The 14300-nt window shown below is 43.8% G+C and overlaps 1 protein-coding gene across 11 annotated transcripts in view; it reads right to left on the bottom strand.

Moving 5' to 3' along the window:
* LOC139817036 (fatty acid synthase-like) overlaps nt 1-14300 on the bottom strand; it is a 76795-nt gene that overhangs the window by 23735 nt on the left and 38760 nt on the right. Inside the window, exon 1 of one of the 11 annotated variants that reach the window (XM_071784857.1) lies at nt 10974-12711. The exons of the other annotated variants lie outside the window; for them this stretch is intronic. The gene's annotated coding sequence lies outside the window, so the exon portion shown is untranslated. Of the gene's footprint in view, nt 1-10973; nt 12712-14300 lie in introns of those variants that run through there. 11 annotated transcript variants of the gene reach the window in all.

Raw genomic sequence — 14300 nt, 5'->3', positions numbered from 1 at the left:
TATATTGTTACGCTTGTCGCGCGTCCGCCGCACTTTCGCACTTACACTCACGCGCGACGCGTACTCCGACACTCACACAAGCAAGAAAGGCTCGTTAATCAGAGAAAAGGAACTTATTTATTAATCTAGCTCGTTTGTACAAGAAGCTGGGCAAACACGTCCGAACGAGACGGAATCCCAGAGCGTAATCTGACAGGCGATATTTGTAAACAACCGTCGCTAAGGACGATTCGCGACTTCTCGCTACGAGGCGACTTGTATGAGCGCACGGCACGGTCGTACAGCACGGGCGTAACACTACCCCCCCTCTTCCAGGATTGTCACCCCGACAATCAGAGAGGGTAGTCTCTTGCGGTCCCCAGTCACTGCACCGTAGACTCCAAGGCACCGAACAGTTGACTTGCCCTCCTTGAGCTGCTGCTCCGAGTTACCGGGCCCCGTCCTTTTTGGTCCTCGGTAGCCGTACACAAAGGTCTCCGACCGAACCTCTTCCGGAGAGAGCTGGCCAGGCTCCTCCTTCTGCCGGTTCCAGACGACCTCGCAGAAATTCCGCTTTCCCGTGAACTCTGCTGCTGCCGATCACTCGCGATGACGCTCCTCTAAATCTTCGGACAAGGGGGGGAGAACTTATGTGGACCCAACGTCTAAACAGACTCCCCAAGTCCCTGCCTCAGCATTCGCTCTTCGTCCCACGGAAAAACCACAGTTCCAAAAACCGTGGGCGAGGCAGTCTTCTTTTAAAACAGAATTTTCCTGAGAAGAAGTCTTCGGCCGATGTTCTGCCGCAGTACCTTCTTATTTCCTCACGTACCGCCGATTTCCTCTAGGAAAAAACAAACATTACGCACAGTAAAAGGGAACAAAATATCAAACAACAAAATCAAACCAAAACTCATTATCTTATTTCTTTATTAAGTATACATTTAAAATTCCAATCATTGTTACACATTTCCTTCCGGGCTCCGACCTATACTAACCCCTCAACCCAATTTCCTTTCAGAATAAATAGCTAGTCTATCTGAATGTACCACTTTACTCCTATGACGAGGTGATTTCCGGATACAATATACTACATCACTAAGCTTCTTTATTATCAAGTAAGAACCTTCCCAACTGCTTTGTAATTTCGGAACTTTCTCCCTAAACCTTCGGGGATTGTAAAACCGGACTCTCTGCCCCTCCTGAAAAAGAACTTGTCTAACTCCGCGATTATATCGAGCCTTCATTCGAAAAGATTTTAAATTTATTTGCTCTCGCGCAGTGGAATGAATTTCTTTCAGTTTTTCTCATAAATTCCTTACAAAATTTCCAACCAGTGGTGGTTCCTCTTCAGGAAGTTTCAAAGGACTCCCCCGTAACAGATCTGATGGTAATCTGAGATCTCGAGCAAAATACAACTTGGAAGGAATCACTCCAGTTGTTTCATGTCTCGAGGATCTATACGTCAAGAGAAACATAGGGATCCATCTGTCCCAGTCTTTCTGATTCTCAGAGACATATTTCGCCAGATAGTTGGTTATAGTCTGATGCTGGCGTTCAACTTGACCATCGGACTGCGGATGTAAAGCAGTAGTCTTCGTTTTCTTAATTTCGAAAAGTTTCATCAACTCTGAGAAAAGTTTTGACTCAAAGTTCCTCCCCTGGTCGGTATGAACCTCTGTGGGCACACCATGTCTAGAAACAAACTGATTTACGAAAACCTCTGCTACCGTTCTTGCTCTCATGTTCCTCAAGGGAAAAGCTTCCACCCATTTTGTAAAACAGTCCACAACAACGAGAAGGAATCTGTTCCCGGATTTCGTCAATGGAAGAGAGCCTAGAATGTCGATCTGCACTCTCTCTAAAGGCGCTCCAACATTATAAATCTGAAGGGGAGATTTTTCCTTCCCCGAAGGGCCCTTCCTGGCAACGCAGACCTTACAAGTTCTGCACCAGTCTTCTACATCCTGCTTGCAGGTTGCCCAAAAGTAACGTTTCCTGATCTTTTCCAAAGTCTTATTCACTCCGAAATGACCTCCAGAGGGAGAATCGTGTAATTCTTCAAGAATTTTCTTAGGAAATTTTCGAGGAACCACTAGTTGAAGAAAATTCGATTTAAGATTCGGAGCTTCCCATCTTTTAAAGAGTATTCCCTCTTTCAGGACTAGAGCATCCCAATACGACCAATAAATTTGCGCAGAGACATCTTCCAAAGTTAACACTGAGCGTGGTGGGCGAACTCCAGCCTCCTTACCACGGAGTATGACTGAAATACTTGGGTCTGCCCTTTGCTCAAGACGCCAGTCTATCGGATTTCCTGTTGTTAACTCGATGCGAGCAATTTCTTTCTCCATTGTCGCAGAGTCCTTCCTCTCCACCTTGGCACAATACTCACAGCCGAACATTCACATGACCGTCTCGATAGTCCGTCGGCATTCTTGTGAGAAAGTCCTTTCCTGTAAATAACAACAAATTGGTATTGTTGGAGTCTCTCCAACCAACGGGCCAACTGTCCATCTCAATCCCTGAAAGACATAAGCCAACGCAACGAAACATGATCCGTGCGGATCGAAAATTCACGTCCCAAAAGATAATGCCGGAAGAACTTAATAGAATCTACAATCGCCAAAAGTTTACGACGAGTTACACAATAATTCCGCTCAGCTTTATTAAGGATGCGACTAAAATATGCGATAATCCTCTCCTCTCCCTCCTGCTTCTGTGATAAAACTGCGCCAATTCCCATATTGGAAGCGTCCGTATCCAAAATAAACTCCCCCTCCCCCTTCGGAAAAGAAAGCACCGGAGGAGAGGACAACATTCGCTTCAATTCATCGAAAGAGTTCCGATACTTCTCTTCCCAGATAAATTTTATCTGTTTCCCCGTTAACTCAGCTATCGAAGAAAAACCCTTAATAAATTTCCGATAATAGGAACAAAATCCAAGAAAACTTCTTAATTGCGTTGTCGTGTAAGGAACCGGCCATTTCTCAACGGCAGCAACCTTTCCAGGATCAGTAGAAATACCTTCCGCCGAAATTATATGCCCCAGATACTTTACTTTTTTTTCAAACAATACACATTTCTTAGTATTTATCTTTAAATTTGCTTCTTGCAAATGTAGAAATACTTTCTCTAAATTCAACAACATCTCCTCGAAAGTTTTCCCAAAAATTATTATATCATCTAACAAGGGAACGGTCGGAAGTGTCCCTACCCGATTTGGATGCGCTTTGGATATGTTGTTGAGCATCAAAAAATAGTAGACTTGTATTTTTTTTTTTGCGGCTTATCTCGACGTTTAGGGGTTGAAAAAACCCCTAAAAAATAACGACCGATTTGGATGCGCTTTGGCTATGTTGTCAAACATAAAAAAACATTAGACACGGGTTTTTTTTTGCTGCTTATCTCGACGTTTAGGGGTTGAAACAACCCCTAAAAAATAACGACCGATTTGGATGCGTTTTGGCTATGTTGTCGAGCATCAAAAAACATTAGACACGGGTTTTTTTTGCTGCTTATCTCGACGTTTAGGGGTTGAAACAACCCCTAAAAAATAACGGATTTTATAGTTTTTAGCAAATATCTTCGAAAATATAAGGCGTATAAAAAAAAGTTTGGTACAAAAAGTTTATGGCTTTTTGTGCTCTTTACAATGGCGTAATCAGATTTTTCAAATTTGTCACATTTTTTAATTTAACCCCACCCTTACCTATTATTTTTGTCAAATATAACAATTTTTCCAACGCAAATTTTAGAGCGTCAAATGCCAAATACATTCATGTGTATTTTTATTATGATACCATTATTTGATTTTTGGCAAAACGAGATGATATGTGGTATAGGCGTCGCGCTGTAGGTAGGTGTTGCGTTATTTTTGTTCAGTTGCGCCGTATGCTTAAAAATTTCCTTTACTATATACTACGACATAATATGCGATGAAAGTCCAAGCAGAGAAAAAGATATCACGTCATCCGAAGTTCAAATGGCGCGTGCGCAAAACAGTGTTATAAATACGCGTTCGTAAATTGTTGTGAGCACACAACAGTATATTTATTCATTAATGTAATACGACCCTAGCGATTAAAGTCCTGAATTCCGCCAAAAGACGATTGCATCGGACGATCGATCAAACTGGGCGGAGAGGTTAACGCTATCTCGAGAGCGTTCGAGGGAGCGAGAGAGTCCCTAAGCTAGCAACGAAATGTAGACTCCGATATAAATACCACCGCCGAATTGTAAGATCGGGCAGGCAGTCGCAAATTTGAACGTGCGTCACATTAACCGCTACAATAATATACTATCCCAATTATCCGGGACAACCAAAAGCGCTGTCGCGAAGGTCAGCACTAGGCGCTTACGCTATTTCGATAGCGTTAGCACAAAAATAAATAAGCAGGAAGTCCGGAAGGTTAAATGGAGTAGGGGAAAGCCTTCGCGCGTTCTGAAGAAAGGCACGGACAGACGACGGACGGCAGATAGATTTGAGTCGCTGAGCGAAACGTACATAACGTAATTTGGAGAGAGAGAATCATAGTGCGTGCGAAATATATAGACATAGAGAGATAGATCGGTCAAAAAGCCTTGCGGTAAAGTAACGAGTGTAGTAAGCGCGGATGCCGAACTGTAGTAAATGTGGTCGGCGAGAGAGGGCGCGAGTGAGTAAGGCCCGAGATAGCGGGCAAGGAGGAGAGTCGTGTGGCAGAGCCCGCAGAAGGTACACGTACGCGGTGAGCTCGGCGCGCAAATACTTACGATTACGACTATTATTCGGAAAGCGACTTACGACGTTGTGAGTTGTGTGGAGTGCGAACTAATTGTATCTGCTAAACAGCTTCTCGGAAGCTTTAGTATCTAACATACTAATACTTTATATATATATCTCAAGAAAGTGAGAGTTATTCATTTTCTTGTCCATGCAACGAGCACCCGCATTAGTATTAGTGGAACCTGACGACTACATTTCAGAAGTGGGATTAGTGACCAAAGATCGCGAGCCTCGTGTGTCTGATTGTGATACGTAGAAGAAGCGGGTACGGTCAAGATGGATGCCCGAGAATTTTTTATCGCGGCTCTTAGAGAGATGTGCAAGTGGAAGGATTTGCCCTTGAAAGGAAATAAGGCAGATCTTATTAAGAAGCTCGACAGACATGACGCCAGCGGGTCTTGGAGGGAGGAAATCAAGAGCCTCGGGACCGACGTGGATAGAAGAACAGAAGGATCCGGCGGGCCAGCGAATTCATCATGGCGGGAAAATGAGCGGGAAGAAGACCGCCAAGATGCGCAGGATGATGTGCGCAGTGAAATGAATTGGTCTATCCCGGCCATACATTTGCAAGAACCCCCAATCGGTATAGAGAATCTCGACATTACCGACACCACCGACCAGCCACGTACCGAGAGAGAGCCGTCTTAATCGCAGTGGAGAAGAGAGCAGGAGCTATTACGACGTAAATTAGAGATTACCAGGCGAGAAAGAGATATGGCCATGCAGTCATCGGCGACATCAAGAGTAAACAATAACATATGGTCGAATTTCAGGCAACCGATCAATGCTATAAGCGAGTTAGTGAGTGAGTTTGCGGGAGATTGTGACGCTTTCGATCGATGGGTGAGACAATTTAACCTTGTGCGTCAGACGTATTCGTTGGATGGCAACGCCGCGCGAGTGCTGATTGGATTGAAGCTGAAAGACCAAGCATTGAAATGGTTCCGTTCCAAACCGGAGTATTTAGAGATTCCAATCGAGAATTTATTAGAGCAGATGCGTGACTTATTCGATATCCGGCCGGCTAAAATTGAATTGCGGCGACAGTTCAAAAAGAGGGAACGGAAAAGCGACGAAACATTCGGCACGTACTTTTACGACAAAGTGATTCTGGCAGGACGAGTACCGGTGAGTGAAGACGAGCTGGTGGATTATTTGATCGACGGGATTCCTGACAGATTTCTTCAAAATCAAGCCAGAATGCAGCGGTTCGAGAGGAAAGATATGCTGTTGAGAGCGTTCGAAAATATTAAGTTGCGGCCCGGAATTAAAGGGAAGCACGGACGTGATGGTAATGTTGTTGCATCCGACAAGTCAAAACAAGAGAAACCGGGAGTTCCACGGAAGGACGAGAATAAGGCAAAGGGAACGCGGTGTTACAACTGCAACCAGACGGGGCATCGGATGAAGGAGTGTACTAAGCCAAAGAGGGATCGAGGTTCCTGTTACGAGTGTGGAGCTCAAGGGCACGGTATACGGGACTGCCCGCAAAGACAGAAGAAGACGACCCCGACGACGGAGCCGGAGTCGAAGCAGAGTGCGCCGCAAGTAACAAGTGTCACCGATCAGTTTGTCGCGGATAACGATTATTTAAAGTTTGTCGATTTTGAACGAATTGGTGGCGCGACTAATTATCATTTCCGTTTAGATACTCAGTTAGATACCGCAAGTCCGATTAGCCTCATTAAAGAAAAGTTTGTTCCGCGTGATTGGGTTGAGAAAATAGCGTCTGAACGATATAAACGGTTCGGCGGTAGAAATCGTAGGCGTTGCTAAATTAAAAGTTATATGCGAAGAAGCGACAGCCGAGGACGTAATTTTAAAAGTCGTTACAGATGGCACGATGAAACATAGCGCTCTTTTAGGTAGGGACGCTTTAAAAAGATTAGGGTTAGGTTTAGCGAAACTTCCGGACGAAGGAAAATCGGTATTGGCAAATGAAATCCTAAATGTAGAGTCGAGCATATTTAGCGGTGGCGAAATAGACAAGTTAGATATTAATCCGGAGTTACCGTCAGAAGTACGAGATAAGGTTAAAGAGACTATCCGAGCGACTTATTTAGAAGCGAAACAACCCGAAGTTTCAAAGACTAAAACTAAATTTAAGATTAAGGTTAAAACCGAGCAACCATTCCATTTTACTCCAAATAGATTATCTTATGATGAAAAGAATAAGTTACGTGAGATTATTGATAAATTATTGGAGCGCGGAATAATTCGTCCGTCAAATTCTGAATATGCTTCTAGGATTGTTTTAGTGAGAAAACGGGATGGCAGTTTGCGTTTATGTATTGATTATCGATCTTTAAATAAAATTACAGAACGTGATAATTTTCCGTTGCCGGTTATTGAGGAGCAAATAGACGAGTTACAGGGTAAACGCTATTATACATTGCTTGACTTAAAAGATGGCTTTCACCACGTTCATGTGGATGAAGACAGTATTAAGTATACATCTTTTGTTACTCCGTTTGGGCAATACGAATGGGTTAAGATGCCTTTTGGTCCGAAAAATGCTCCAGCCTGTTTCCAACGACATGTTGGCGACACTTTAAAAAAACCTATCAAGTCAGGTAAAGTAGTTACATATTTTGATGATGTTGTTATAGCAACCGATACACTCGAAGAACACTTCGAAGTACTGACCGAAGTTCTCCAAATATTTACGGAGAATTTATTAGAATTAAGGTTAGATAAGTGTCACTTTGTTTACGAAGAGATTGAATTCTTAGGTTATGTCGTATCGGCTGTGGCGGTCAGCTGTCCGCCACGACGCGCGACGGTGCACGCGCGACGACGGCAGTAGGACGGGAGGCGCGCGGCAGCGGCACGGTATCGATCGGCCGGGCAGTTCAACGCGCGCCCGCTACGCGGCGCATCGCCGGTCGATTCTCTCGTAAGTAAGGTTCGACATCGATCCTTATATAAAGAGCAGCTCAGCGGGACCTCTCCAGCGATCAGCTCACCAGTCAGGGTGTGCTATTACCAAGGCCCCTGACTTAACTCTTTTGGAGACGGAGCGTGCTCTTCAGGGCCTCCGTTAGATACGGAGCGTGCTCATACCTGGCCTTCGTTTATACCTGCTTTGCAGGGCATTAACTTCCTGTGGTAAGAGCCAACAGACACTCTGCCACAGAAAGGTTCCTGGGTCGTTTACGATCCAGCTCACCGGACAACACCGAGACCAAGGCGCTGCCTTCTCCAACTCCGATTCCGACTTCGATTCCTGCACCTGGGACCACGACGAAGGGTCTGTTCCTGATCTCCAAGGTGGATACTTTCCTCCCGTGAAAGCCCCACCTCATCGACCGGCCAACTCGAGTACCACGCATCTAACTCCAACCGGAGCACTCTGTGGTGACGCACTCACCGGCCTCGTCTACAAGAACGTCAAGACTCCTCTCCAAGCTCGGCCTCAGCGATTCCAACTATTCGGGACGGATAATACGCAACACACCGCGTTAACACTACACATTAATCTTCTACACAAATCACTCACGTCCACCTATCCGTACACATCCAAGAAATAATACCTGTACATAGAGCATGAATAAACCTAGCGAGATTCTACCTAATTGAATGACTGGTTATTGTGGGAACCGACGCACCTTAATCCTAACCAACAACCCCACATCGGCTAAGGGCATACGTCCAACTGAATCGGGAATTCTGGCGATAAGAAATTTCCCAGTCCCACAATGTGTAAGAGACGTGCAGAGCTTTTTAGGTCTTAGCTTATATACTTTTGGAAATTCGTACAAGGGTTTTCGTTGATTGCTGCTCTATTATACGCGCTACTAAAGAAAAGAGTAACTTTCGAGTTTGGATTTAAGCAAATGGAGTCATTTGAAAAGTTGAAGCAAGAATTAACGAAAGCACCTATTTTGGCCATTTATAATCCTAAGGACAAGACTGAATTGCATTGTGATGCCAGTTCTCTGAGATTTGGCGCGGTATTGCTTCAAAAGAAGGCGGATAATAAATTCCATCCATTGTTTTATTTTTCAAAGAAGACTACGGAGGCAGAAGCCCGTTATCATAGTTATGAACTAGAGACTTTAGCTATTATTTATGCGTTAAGACGGTTTCGTGCATACCTGCAAGGCATTCCCTTTAAGATCGTGACAGATTGTAGTGCATTAGTTATGACCCTTAATAAAAAGGAGATAAATCCCCGAATTGCGAGATGGGCGTTAGAGCTCCAAAATTACGATTATACGACTGAGCACAGGTCCGGTAAGCAAATGCCACATGTAGATGCACCCAGCCGAATTCATCACATATTAGTATTAGAAGACAATACTTTCGAATTTAATTTATCAATAAGTCAAACGGATGATGCAAACATTAAAGAACTCAAATGTTTGCGTGAATATTTTCAAACTTATAGTAGACCGAAGACGTTAATTTCCGATCGAGGTACATGCTTTACGTCAAAAGAGTTCGAGGAGTTCATGAAAGAGACAAATATTACACATTTAAGGATAGCGACAGGATCGCCCCAAGCGAATGGGCAAGTAGAACGTGTTAAACGAATATTATGGCCCCACTTTAGGGAAACTATACGATGGTAAGGACTGGCATAAATCCTTAGGCGAAATTGAGTTTGCCATTAATAATACGCCAAATTGCTCGACAGGCGAGACACCCAGTCAATTGTTATTTGGTGTTAGACAACGCGGAAGTGTAATCGATACGCTTAAAGATTATGTTGATGAGACTAGCAAGTCGCAATCGCGAGATTTGAAGATATTACGTGCTAAAGCGAGCGATAAAGTTCAGAAGGCCCAGAGATATAATGAGTTATGTTAACAAGAAGCGGAAATTAGCCCATCGTTATGAGACAGATGATTTTGTCATGGTCAAGAATTTTGACACTGGCCCAGGGAAATTAGCGCCCGCATATAAAGGTCCTTATAGAGTCATTAAGGTATTTTGAAACAATAGGTATGTTATCGGCGATATCGAAGGATTTCAAATGTCGCAAAAACCGTACACGGGTGTATGGGAAGCCGCTAATTTAAAGCCGTGGCGAGATAAAGTCGACGGAGATCACGAGATGGATTCAAGCGAAGAATCTGATATCGAGAGTGCGAGTGAAACGGAGAACGATAATTCCGAGGATTCCGATTAGTTATTAAGACTTATTTAGAGGAAAGTGTTAAGAATAATTTGTTCAGATTAGCGTTATTAATATTATCTTAAGATTTATGTATGGTATTATTCTTATGTTAACACACGTAATTTTAGTCTTATGGCATATTTATGTTTTCGACTTATGGTTTCGACTTATGAGACAAAGTTAGTAAAGAGTTGTTAATTATCGTTAAGGGCGAATACGGCCGAGGACGGCCTAGAGTCAGGATTGCCGAACTGTAGTAAGCGCGGATGCCGAACTGTAGTAAATGTGGTCGGCGAGAGAGGGCGCGAGTAAGTAAGGCCCGAGATAGCGGGCAAGGAGGAGAGTCGTGTGGCAGAGCCCGCAGAAGGAACACGTACGCGGTGAGCTCGGCGCGCAAATACTTACGATTACGACTATTACCTTATTCGGAAAGCGACTTACGACGTTGTGAGTTGTGTGGAGTGCGAACTAATTGTATCTGCTAAACAGCTTCTCGGAAGCTTTAGTATCTAATATACTAATACTTTATATATATATCTCAAGAAAGTGAGTTATTCATTTCCTTGTCCATGCAACGAGCACCCGCATTAGTATTAGTGGAACCTGACGACTACACGAGGGAATGTTTCCGGACTATATGTATATTTATAAAAATAAAGGTACACATCTATATATCGAGTGCCATTTCTTATGGAATATCAAGGTATATAAATAAATACGCACTTTATAATTAATGGAGTGGTTTTTGTTAGGTTTGATACCGTCTCTTTCCAATTAGCGACTGCCCGCCCGATCTTACAATTCGGCGGTATTTATAATGTCGGAGTCAACATTCCGTTGCTAGTCCAGGACTCTCGAAATAGCGTTAACCTCTCGCTGTCAGCGCCTTGCGCTGGCCTTTGCATCAGCGCTTTCGGTCATCCCGGAGTTGAAATGGAAATTTTTAAGCGTACGGCGCAACTGAACACCTACCTACGAAAGGCATCACCGTAAATTGCCAAAGCCCCCTGCTGAACAAAAAAGCCGTTTTCTCTCTGTCCTCAGGACGAATTTTAATTTGCCAATAACCGCTCCTTAAATCCAAAGTACTGAACCAAACGTTACCTGCTAGCTGAAGTAAAAAATATTGTCGACTCTGAGGAGGGGATATGAGTCCTTCTCAGTCAAAGCGTTTACTAAACGGTAATCCACACAAAATCTTATTGTTCCTTCTTTCTTTCGTTTCAGTACCACGGGAAAAGTCCAAGGGCTATTTGATTCCTCAATTACTCCGCTTACTCTCATTTCCTCAATAACTTTATCCACCTCCCCTCTCATTTGAAAAGAAATCCGTCGAGGTACCTGCTTTTTGGGGAGAGAGCCTTGCACATTTATGACATGTTCGACAATATTACAATTTCCAGCAATAATATTTTCGGAAAACACATTATAAAATTTTCCAAGAAATTCAGTAAAAAGTTCCTTCTGAGATATATCGAGGTTCTGAGAATTATTTTCGAAGAGTTTTTTTAAGGAGATAAGGACTTTATTAGGAACATTCTTTATTTGAGCTAACTGTATTTCTGACTTTGTGGATTGAAAAGCAAGATCAAAAATTTCCTCTAAATTTATCTTTTTCAGAAAATTCACGCCCAAAAGGCAATCGTCATTGATATCAGCAACAAGTAAAGGGAATTCGATTGAATATCCACCTATTTCCACTCTAGAGCTTCGACCTCGAATTCTACCCCTATTCGCTCCAACCATGCCTTTCGTGTCCCACGAATTTCTAACAGTCGTTTGTTCCGGAAAACAAATGATCGTGGGAGAATCCCCTCCACGCCGGAAAAAAGTTATTGTGGCAGAGAACCTCAGGTAAAAATTTCAAAGTCCTAGCTCATTTACTCTCGAAACGGGGAACAATCAAAATCTCGGTGGGACACGAAAGTGCATGGTTGGAGAATTACGTCAGTGTTGTGTGAAAGGTAAATGAGCATTTTTTCGATAAAAATGTATTTTTGTGTATAATTTAACCGTATTTAAAATATTTTTGTCGTTAAAAAAAAATTTAACATTCCACAGAGGTCTATTATGGCTCTGAGGCAGGCGGAAGAGGTGGGGAGGAGCTACGTTTATAAAAAAAAATTAATTTTTTTACATAAAAAATATCTGTCACACTTCAAATTCGCCTTTTCTTATTCAGAAATTCTTTTTCTAGCATCCTTTAAGTCCTTAAAGTCCTTCTGTACCATTTAAAAATTACCAAATTTGCGGCGACGAAATTAAGTATTCCTATTTAATTAATAATTATCTCATATTTTTTTTCTCATTTGCACTACTTTTAGCTTTAATTTGCGTTTTGGTTCATTAAGCTTCGTCAATTTGTTCGTGAGTTATGATTTTTTAAGTAAAACGAGTCGTAACGTGTGTTTGTCAACATATAATTGTTGTAAAAAAATATTTAAATAAATGATTTCCAAATATTCTTTACATTGATTTTTAGTCGAAGGTACAAAGATATTATAATAATTTTTGGGGAATTTTTCAAAGCTATTAACATTATAAAAAACACGTGGGACTCGAAAGTGCATGGTTGGAGGATTATTGGGGCGAAAAAAACGTTGGAGTGAATAGGGCTACTAAAACTTTCTCTCCAGTAGGATATCTCAAATTTACATTCTCAATTCGAAACCTTCTCTTTCCTTCATCCACAAATCTCTTATTTACGATCGAAACGTCGAAGCCCGTATCTATCTTAAAAGAACATTCGTTTCCATCAATCTTTCCCTGATAGCAGAAATAATTAAAACTCGGCTTAACTCTATTTTCTTTAAAAACATTTTCTTTATTAACGTTAAAAACAACATTTTTATTAATAAAAATCGGGGTATCGATAATTCGAGCCAAACCCACCCCGCTGAGTTTGACTAGTTCATGTTTCCCCCTTGCTCAGGACACTCGGACCGAAAGTGTCCAGTCTTCCCACATGTCCAGCATTCCCCGCGGGTGGCGCCAAATTTGCTGCCTCTCCCATTTCCTTTCTGAAAATATCCTTTCTGATCTTTCTTCCCCTCCTGTTTTTGTTCTTTATCGCCCTCTTTCTCCTCCTTCTCGTTATTCGCGCCCCCCTTCTGCCCTTCCTTTGCGGTATTTCTAATAAATTTCTCACGGGTGAAACCCTCCCTCTGAATAATTTTTAAAGCCTTAGCTCTCTCAACCGCCTGATATAAAGAAGTTATTCCCTTCATTTGTAACGTCCGCCGGATAAAGTGGTCCGCGACGGCCGTCACAAATTGTGAGCACGCGATCTTTTCGCGAATTTCATGGGGGCACTCAGGATATGCGAGACGCGACAATCTTTCGATATCAGAGCCGAGAGCGCCCAGATCTTCCCCGAATCTTTGTCTGCGGTTCGTGAGGGCAGAATAATAGTTTTGCGTTAAACGCCCCTCGCCGAAACGCAATTCGAGCTTCAATTTTAGTTCCGAAAAATTAAAACATTCAATGTCTTGTATCGTTTCGAGAATCGTGCGCGCCTTCCCTCTCAAGCTCGAAGCCAGCGCGACGGTTTTCGTCGCGTCGTCCCAGAAATTCGCTCGCGCAATCAAGTTAAATTGTAAAAAATATTCTTAAAGCGGGACCGTCCCGTCGTAAGTATAGGGCTTTAATTTGTAACCGAGCCCGACGTTCGTTCCTATGGCGGCGTCTCCCGCAGTTCGATTCGCGACATTAGCCACGTACGTACTCCCCACTCTCGGATTCCCGACATAATCACACGCAGCACTCGCGGTCGTGTTTCTCTCGATCGGGCGTGCATCATTATCACTCGCGACGTCCGCGACCGTGTTTCTTTCGATCGGGCGTACGCCTCTCTCACTCGCGCCGCCCGCGATCGCGCTCCCCTCGCGCGCGACCCGCGTCCCTTCGGCGTTCGCACTTCGCGTTCCCATGTTCCCGGACGCTCTAATTAAGGAAGGACTTAGCTAAAAAACGTTGGCGTTCGTCCCTCGGAGTCGACGGAGCTCCTGCTCCTGTCGGCGAATCGTTGCCGCATACTCTTTGTTCCTTCGGGCCTGCTCCTGAAGACGTGCCACCGCAGCGTCGCGTTTCTTCAGCCGAGCCTCCATCTCGCTGCGAAAAAGCTGTTGCTCCTCTTGTTCCAGCCGCCGCTCCTGGCGCAGCTTTTGAAGCTCCGAGTAGACGGCTTCGAAAGCGCCCGTCTCTGCCACCGTCACCCCCGCATCCAGCGGATGGGTCGCGCCCGCCTCCATTCCTGCCGACGTCGCGGCCTGCGAATGGGTCCTCGGCGGGGTGTGCGTAATCGTCATCCTGTTCGGGACACTGCGCTCGTCGCGTTTGATCCCGGACGAGCCCCCAAAATGTCGCGCGTCCGCCGCATTTTCGCACTTACACTCACGCGCGACGCGTACTCCGACACTCACACAAGCAAGA

This window comes from Temnothorax longispinosus, chromosome 7 (assembly GCF_030848805.1).
Source record: "Temnothorax longispinosus isolate EJ_2023e chromosome 7, Tlon_JGU_v1, whole genome shotgun sequence".
Classification (NCBI taxonomy): domain Eukaryota; kingdom Metazoa; phylum Arthropoda; class Insecta; order Hymenoptera; family Formicidae; genus Temnothorax; species Temnothorax longispinosus.
Note: the sequence above shows the minus strand (reverse complement) of the source record. Positions and strands in the feature narration are given on the sequence as shown.